The 9,534-nt window shown below is 40.2% G+C and overlaps 1 pseudogene; it reads left to right on the top strand.

The window, feature by feature from the left end:
- Positions 1-8,754: 8,754 nt before the first annotated feature.
- On the top strand, positions 8,755-9,318 carry LOC122732315 (annotated as a pseudogene).
- Positions 9,319-9,534: the final 216 nt, after the last annotated feature.

The following is a 9,534-nucleotide window of genomic DNA, read 5'->3' as shown; positions in this document are numbered from 1 at the left end:
GTGCTCTATCCACTGTGCCACCTAGCTGCCCCTCCTCTTTACTTTTTTTTAAAAAATATTATTTTATTTTTTAAAATATATTTTCTTCTGAACTTAAGGAATAAAACAAGCATTTCCATAGTACAGTAGATTATGCATAAAACTGCACATTTCTTATAAACAACTTGCTAAACTTTCTTTCATTTCTTTCTCAGTTTTCAAGCTTTCATTTTTTTTCCTCCCCACCTATAGACCCAGAAAACAAACCCCTTGTAACAAATATGTGGTTATTGCTTTTCCTCTGAAGTAATTAAGAACTTCAACGTGAAACACTGAAAAGCATCATGCAACAGTTTTTCTTCCTTCCTTCCTTTCCTTCTGTTACTCACTGACTTTCTAAAGCTGCCTATTTAAAAAAAATGTTTTTGTTTTTGTTTTTGTTTTTGTGGGGCAATGAGAGTTAAGTGACTTGCCCAGGGTCACACAGCTAGTAAGTGTCAAGTGTCTGAGGCTGGATTTGAACTCAGGCCCTCCTGAATCTAGGGCCAGTGCTTTATCCACTGTGCCACCTAGCTACCCCAAGCTGTCTATTTTTAAACCCCAACTCCAGCTAAGATCAGTGGCCTAGCCTCCCTGGGTCCCTGGACTGGCTTAGCTCTCTGGCCTTGAAGACCTGATTTACCCAGGGTCTGATGTGAACTACCCTTCTGCTGTTGTCTGTGTTAATACTGGGGCTCAGAGGAATGGTCCCCACAGTCTTCCTTTGCATCTTCCACATGCATACATGACTTGAGGAAAATCACTTCCTTTCTGTTGCCTCCAGTTTCCTCATATGTAAAATAACAGTGTTGGACTAGATCGGAAATTCCTATCCTTTTTTGGTTATCTTGGACCCCTTTAGCAGGTTGGTGAAGCCTCTGGGCAGCTAGGTGGCACCATAGTGCATAGAACGCTGGGCCTGGAGTCAGCAAGACTCACTTTCCTGAGTTTCAAATCTGGCCTCAGACACTTATTAGCTGTGTGACCCTGGGCAAGTCACTTCACCCTGTTTGCCTCAGTTCCCTCATCAGTCAAATGAGCTGAGAAGGAAATAGAAAACCTTTTACAGTATATTTGCCAAGAAAACCCCAAATGGGGTCACAAGGAGTCAGACATGACTGAAACAATGGAAAAACAAGAAGCCTGTGGAGCTCATCAGAGATGAATGTTTTCAAACTAGCGAAATAAAAGATGTAGGATTACAAAGGAAAACAATTGTATTGAAATGTTTATTTAAATATTATTCCATTTAAATCAATATTTCAATAATATCAAAATATTTTTAGAAACAATTTCAAGGACCTCAGGTTTAAATGATCTCTAAGGTCAGTTAGTCAGCTAGCATTTAAGAAGCACCTACCAGGTACTATGTTTGTTTGTTTGTTTGTTTGTTTGTTTGTTTGTTTGTTTTTAGGCAATGGGGGTTAAGTGACTTCCCCAGGGTCACACAGCTAGTAAGTGTCAAGTGTCTGAAGCCGGATTTGAACTCAGGTACTCAGGTACCACTGCGCCATCTAGCTGCCCTACCAGGTACTATGTTAAGCACTGGGGAAAACAAAGCAAGTCAAAAGCCAGTCCCTGCTCTCAAGGAGCCCCCAGGATAATTGGGGAGAGAACATCCAAACTACAAGCAAGATACAGACAGGGGTCACTGGGCGATCTCTGAGGGAAGGCACTAAAATAAAGAGAAAGAGGAAAGATTCCTGGTGAGGCTGAGATTGTAGTGAGATTTGAAGCAAGCCCAGAGGAGAGATGAGGAGGAAGAATGTTCCAGGATATGGGAAAAACCAGCACAATCACTCTCAGAGATGCCATCCAGATCAAAATCATAGGATCCTACCATAGCCCAGGTTGGGAAATGCCAGAAACATAAAGTCTTTCCATGAAAATTCTCACATCATCCAAGACCTGGCAAGTTTGAATCCAGCTTTTGCTTGACCACACACATTCAGTGAATTTATTCATTTATTCAACAAACGTTTTTGAGCACCTACTATGGTCTTAGCAGAGTGTCTAATACATAGTAGGCATTTAATAACTGTTGACTTGATTGGACCTCCAGCTAATTCCATTTTCATTTAGATCTTTCACAATTTTCCTTGTGTGAGAAATAGATTGGGCACTTCCCTACTTCCAACCATTCTTCAAACTTTAGTGAGGAGGTAGAGGGTTTTAGAGGCAGGAAAATCAATATCAGGGCCCATCTGGCATAAACTAAGTGCTTTTACTTAGTTGTGGGTGATCTCTCTCTCTCTCTCTCTCTCTCTCTCTCTCTCTCTCTCTCTCTCTCTCTCTCTCACCTTCTTCCCCATTTATATTGACCTTCTTTGGGGTCAAACATTGTGACTTTCTAAAATTTATGGGAAAATGTCCCAGGGAGACACCTCAATGAACAGGTAAAGAAAAAGATTCAGTGAAGAAATCCCTTGCTGTTTTTTTTTTTTTAAGAGAACCAATCTGGTCTGTTTCCCATAACCTAAGTATTTTTCCTTTTGGTGTGAATGAGTTTAGTATGTAAGGGCAGAGAAATATTTTCTTAAAAAAAAAAAAAAGAAAAACTTGAAAAAATGCTTGTCCCCGGACCAGTTTATATTGACTGTCTTGTTTGCAAACAAGTGCTGGACCAACAACTGTCTGACAGATGCCAGACAGATGTTTCTGATATCCTAAATGAGGTTTCTGAAGGTTTATCTTTAAAGACTGGTATTTCACTGGTGAGTAAATGTCCAGGTGGCTGGAATCACACAAGCTCATATTGCCATCAAGTGGACAGTCTTGAAATTTTTCATCTACTGCCTCTTGATTTGCTTCAATTCACTTTATTTATTAAATGTCTTGGAATTTTGCTTGTAGATTTTTCAATGTGGTTTTCCTGAGCAATCAATCACCTCTGCTAGCCTAGGTGTGGGAAACAAGAGGATCACAATTCATGATTATTGTCTCCTGGCATTCAATCATGAAACCATGACTGATGACCCAGAAGTCATCATTCCAACCAGCTGAGGAATCTTTTCTCCAGCATCATTGGAAATCAGGTATCAAGCCCTCCAGTCATAGGGAACTCATTACCTCCAAAAAGCCCAATCCCACTTTTCAGTGACTCTGATTGTAAGGATTTTCTTTAAGTTAAGCTGAAAGTTGCATGTCAAGGAAAATTAGACCACTGGTGTCAGGAGCAAGAATGGTCCCACTTCAAGGAACACACTCACGGCTGAGCAACATACTAGGTTGTGGTACCTTCAGGGCAAAAACACTTCAAGGTGCAACTCTCTCAAAAGTCTCAGTGTCTTGTTCTCCACAATAGAAATAAAGATGGTGACTATGATCTGGAAGCAAGTGTGATGAGTTCTATAGGGATCCTACTGTGAAGGAATCATTTCAAATAAGCAGTGCTAAGAACAACTCTGGCCTTACTCCTGAGCAGTGTAGAGCAATCTACTACCATGTGGTTCCACTCATTGATCTCGGAATTTTCCAACGCTAACGAGGATTCCATGGCTGCCACTCCCCTCTATGTCTTGTATAGCCCGACTGCAATGTAAGATCTTTGGTAACAAAGTTTGTCTTTGCTGTTGCTGTATACCCCAGTACAGCACAGGGGATAAAGTAAAAGTGCTTATCATATGTACAGTCTTTCCCCTGTCCAATCCTTCCTTCCATTAACTGTCCTGTAATCTCATTGAGAAATCCCACTGTGGCAGCTAAGTGGCACAGTGGATAGAGCACTGGATCTGGAGTCAGGAAGAACTGAGTTCAAATATAGCCTCAGACACTTAGTAGCTGTGGGATATTGGACAGGTCACTTTTACCTCTGCATCAGTTTCTTCAACTATGAAACGTATCCAATAATCACCTCCCAGGGTATTATGCAGAAAAAATTAGATACTTGTGATGCGCTTAGCACAGTGCCTAGCATATAGGGAATACTCAATAAATGCTTGTTCCTTTTTTTCCTTATTTCTGTGCCTTATCACAGGATGATCCAATACCTAGGATGATCTCTGGTGTGTATAGTATGCCTAAGGAATCGAGGTGGTGCAATGAATAGAGTGCTGGCCTGGAGTCAGGAAAATTCCTCCTCCTGAATTCAAATCTGGTTTCACTTACTAGCCAAATGACCCTGGGCAAGTCACTCAGTTTTCTCAGTTTCCTCATCTGTAAAATGAACCAGAGAAGGAGATGGCAAACTTCTCCAGTATTTTTGCCAAGAAAACCTCAAATAGGGGTCACAAAGGGTCAGACACAACTGAAATGACGGAACGATAACAACGAACAGTATGTTTCTCTTAATTCAACCTAACGTCATACTAACTTCATTTACTGCCAAACGGAACATATACTGAGTTTACAATGTACTAATCTACCAAGTCTTCTTCCAGAAAAGGAAAGCCTTCCTGGTCCCATCTTTTTCATCTTTTGCTTGTGAAGTTGAGTTTCTGAACCCCAAGATAAAACTTTGCTGTCATGAACAGACTCCAAACTAATCAATTCATTTCAGTTCACCATGCATTTGTGAAGAGGTTCCTGGGAAGTGGGGGAGCCAGCTCAAACTTGGTAGTGAGGGTAGATTGCTCACTTGTCAGTATGAGCATTGACACCTTGGAAATTAGCAAACTAAAAATCAAAGCCTGATTGATTGTTTTGTTGACTTCGAGACTTAATAAAATGATGGAGGAAAAGTTAATTATGCAGATTAAGTTGAGAAGTGTGTCTGGGGAATTTTTTTCAAATGTTAAATATTTATCAGCATATCCCTTAGTGCTTATCATATGTGAGCCACTATGCTTCTTAATGTGTTTACAAATGCAAAAAAAAACAGTCTCTGACCTCGAGGAGATTATATTCAGCTGAGAGAAAACAACATCCACACAGGTATGTAAATACACATTATATGCTAAGAAAATTTGGAAAGATAAACACTAACCATTGGAGCAAGGAGGATCAAGATGCCTCTTGAAAGAAGGGGCATCAGAGCTGAGCCATGAACAGAGCTATAGCTTCCCAGAGGTACAAATGAGGAAGAAATATTCACTGAGCCCAATATACAAAAATCCCTGCTTGGTGTTTAAAGACACAAAACCAAACACTGGAGATTGCTCTTTCCATCAAGGAGCTTAATATCCACTCAAGGAGAAAAGGTCTATAAACAGAAGTATGTATGGAATATGTGTGTGCCTATTTGTGTCTAATGGTAGCCATTTCTAGGGTGGGGGTGTGGGGAAAATTTACATGATGATTTTGCTGATATTTAAAAAGAATAGCAAGTTGTACACAGTAGACTTGAGGTTTCATGTACAATAATCTTTTTTATTGTACAGCTATGAAAATGCTTGTTTTATTCCATAAAATAATTTTTAAAAAATAAAAGCTATTTTTCAGTACTTGACAGTATGTGATAAGTCAAGTTCATAAGTATATATCAAATATCTATGTGCCAAGTACTGTGCTAAGCACTAGAAATACATAGAAAAGCAAGACAGTCTGCTGTTGTGATGTTTAACATCTAAATGTGGGTCCTAACCTGCCCCCCCCAGTTTTGGGGAAAAAGTGGCTAAGATTTACTGATAAATTCAACAAAAGTTTAGGCTTTTAAGGATTTATTAAAGTATATTAGAAGTATATTAGTGAAGAGAGAGAAGTTGAGAAAGCCACATTTATTTAGCTATCCACGCTTCTATAGAAAACAGGTGGAGTAGATCTTTCTACTCTGTTCTGCCCCTGCTGCCACCAAACCAAAATCCTGGACAAAAAGAACAAGATCCAGGGAGCCAGCTTCCACTTCCTACTTTCTGACTCCTTCCACAAAAGGGGAGGTCCTTCAAGCTGATTGGTTGAGAGTGATCTCCAGTTGATGATGTAGTCCACAGCCTCTGAGAACAACACGCCACTCAGGGACAGCCAGGCATGGTCTTAATTTAATCATTCTTTTTTTTTTGGTAAGGCAATTGGGGTTAAGTGACTTGCCCAGGGTCACACAGCTAGTAAGTGTGTAAAGTGTCTGAGGCCAAATTTGAACTCAGGTCCCCCTGAATCCAGGGCCAGTGTTCTATCCATTGCGCCTCCTAGCTGCCCCTTAATCATTCCTAAGTAGGTTCTCAGTCAGTTTCTCAGTCTCACTCAATTCAATCAATTCCAAATCAATCTCCCTGGTAGGGCCTCTGGGCATCTGCCAAATCCCATTATTTTATCACGCTGTCACGGAGCTCACCATGGGAAGCTCCAATGGGAAGCAACATGCAGAGCTATGAACAAACAAGTGATAAAAAGGATAAATTGGAGCTGACCTTAGAAGGAAGGCACTAGCATTAAGAAGTGTAGAGATTTTGTTCTTATGACCACAGGAGAATCAGGAAAGGCTTCTTGCCAAAGGCTGTATTTTAGCAGGAACCTGAATGAAGTGAAAGAAGCCAAAAGACAATGATGAGCATGGGGAGCATTCCAGGAATAGGGGACAGTCAATGATAATGCCAGCTGTTGGGTGATGGAGGGTCTCATTCATGGAATAGCAAGAAGCCAATGTCACTGGATCGCAGAATGCATGCCAAAGAGTAAGTTATAAAAAAGACTGGAAAAATAATCAAGGGTTTAGGTTATGAAGACCTTTGAATGCCAAACAGATGATTTTGGATTTGATCCTGGAAGTGATAGGGAGCCACTGGTGGAGCCAGTCAGAGAGACAACCACAGGGTGTATACAGGAAATGTCATAATGGTATAAACGAAAGGACTTAACTACTGACTAGATATAATGTGAGAGAGAGGTGTCAAGAATGACACCTAGGTTTTGAGCCTGGGTCACGGCGTGATACTTCAACAGTAATAGAGAAGGTAGCAAGAGGGAAGGATTACTAGTCAAAAAATGATGAATTCAGTTTGGGTTATGTTGAGTTTGAGATGCCTACAAGATATTTAGTTTAATATATTTAATATAGGCACTTGGAGATGTTAAATAAGTACCCAGTGAATGGGAAAAAACCATAGAAGACTCACTATATGTTCAAGGAAGATGTCAAGGGGGAGGTAGAGATGAAGCTGTGTTTTAAAGAATTGCCAAAATGAGAAAGTTTCAGTACCTAGGAGGAAACTATACCAGGCAGCTAGATTGAGGTAAGTAAAAGCAGTGTTGAAAATATGCATTTGGGGGCCGCTAGGTGGCACAATGTTTAAAGCACTGGCCCTAGATTCAGGAGGACCTTAGTTCAAATCTGGCCTCAGACACTTGATACTTACTAGCTATGTGACCCTAGGCAAGTCACTTAACTCTCATTACCTCAAAAAAAAAAATGGATTTGTCTTGGGGGCAGTAAGGAAATCAACCTAATTGAGGTAGAAGACTCTGAAAAGACTAGAAACACTATCAAGTTTCTATCTCTGGTCCTGACTTCTTTCCTGAGTTCTAGACCCACATTCCCAACTGCCTTCAATACTTCTCCATATATATAACCTGATGGTGGCTCACACTCAACATATTCCAAAGTGAACTTACCATCTTTTCTCCTTAAAATCTCCTTCTTATTTTCCCCTCCTTCCCCTCCTTATTTCACTGTTTCCGCAGGTAGCATTTCCATTTGGCCAGCATAAACAAAAGGGTCCTCTTTGGATGGAAAAGCTGAGCATGTTTCTTAAATATATAGAGAATTGAGTCAACTTCATAAGAATACAAGTCATTCCCCAATTGATAAATGGTCCAAGTATATGAACAAGCAGTTTTCAGAGGAAGAAATCAAAGCTATCTATTGTCATATGAAAAAATGCTCTAAATCACTATTGATTAGAGAAATACAAATTACAAGAACTCTGAAGTACCACCTGACATCTATCAGATTGGCCAATATAAGAGAAAAGGAAAATTATAAATGTTGAAGAAAATTGTGACCCTAATGTATTGTTGGTGGAGTTGTGAACTAATCCAACCATTCTGGAGAGCAATTTGGAACTATGCCAAAGGGCAAACTCTGCATACCCTTTGATCCAGCAATACCACTACTATATCTGTATTCCAAAACAATTATAAAAAAGGACAAAGGCCCCACATGTACACAAATATTTATGGCAGCTCTTTTTGTGGTGGCAAAGAATTGGAAACTGAGGGAATGCCCATCAATAGGGGAATGGCTGAACAATTTGTGGTATATGACTGCAGTGGAATACCACTGTGTTATTAGGAATGATAAGCAGATTTCAGAAAAACCTGGAAAGGCTTAAGTAAACTGATGCTGAATGAAGTGACCAAAACCAGGAGAACACTGTACACACTAACAGTAACATTGTGTGATGATCAATTGTGAATGACTTAGCTTTTCTCAGCCATACAATGATCCAAGACAATTACAAAGGACTCATGATGGAAAATGTGCTCTACATCAAAAAAAAAAAATTAGAGTATGAATGCAGATTGAAGCATACTATTTTCACTGTTTTGGTTTGGTTTGGTTTTTGCCTTTCTTGTGTTTTTTCCCTTTTATTCTGATTCTTATTTCATAGTATGACTAATGTGGAAATATGTTTATCATGATGGAACATGTATAATCTATATTAGATTTCTTGCCATCTTGGGAAGGGGACAGGGGAGGGAGGGAGGAAGAAAAATTTGGAACTCAAATCTTATTAAAAATGAATGTTGAGGGGGCAGCTAGGTGGCGCAGTGGATAAAGCACCGGCCCTGGAGTCAGGAGTACCTGAGTTCAAATCCGGCCTCAGACACTTAACACTAGCTGTGTGACCCTGGGCAAGTCACTTGACCCCAATTGCCTCACTAAAAAAAAATAAAATAAAAAAAAAAAGAATGTTGAGCTTTCTCTTCAGTTGTCTGTTGTGCTCTGTTCTTTGGAAGCTAAGGCCACATTGGGGTGACTTCTCACTTCAGCCGGTGACTAGCACCACTACAAATAAGTCTCTCCTCATCCATCTCCTGAAATGTCCATGTCTGAGCTCAATTACATCTACTCTGCCCTCATCCTTCACGATGATGAGGTTACAGTCACGGAAGATAAAATTAATGCCCTCATTAAAGCAGCAGGTGTAAATGTTGGACCCTTCTGGCCTGGATTATTTGCAAAGGTCCTGAACAATGTAAACATTGCAAGTCTCATCTGTAATGTAGGAGTTGGTAGACCTGCCCCAGCAGCTGGTGGTGCTGCCCCTGCTGGAGGTGCTGCTCCTTCTAGCACAGCTGCCCCAGCTGAGGAGAAGAAAAAAGAGGAAGAAAAAAAAAGAAGACTCTGAGGAGTCTGATGATGACATGGGCTTTGGTCTCTTTGACTACATTTTTTGTGAAACACTAAATAAAAAACTTAACTAAAAAAAAATGAATGTTGAGGGGGTAGCTAGGTGGAGCAGTGGATAAAGCACTTGCCCTGGATTCAGGAGGACCTGAGTTCAAATCTGACCTCAGATACTTCACGCTTACTAGCTATGTGACCCTGGACAAGTCACTTAACCCTCATTGCCCTGTCCCCCCCCAAAAAAAAGTTTAAATCTATCTTTACATGTAATTTGAAAAAATAAAATACTAATT

Source organism: Dromiciops gliroides, chromosome 6 (genome assembly GCF_019393635.1).
Source record: "Dromiciops gliroides isolate mDroGli1 chromosome 6, mDroGli1.pri, whole genome shotgun sequence".
Taxonomy (NCBI): Eukaryota; Metazoa; Chordata; class Mammalia; order Microbiotheria; family Microbiotheriidae; genus Dromiciops; species Dromiciops gliroides.
Note: the sequence above shows the minus strand (reverse complement) of the source record. Positions and strands in the feature narration are given on the sequence as shown.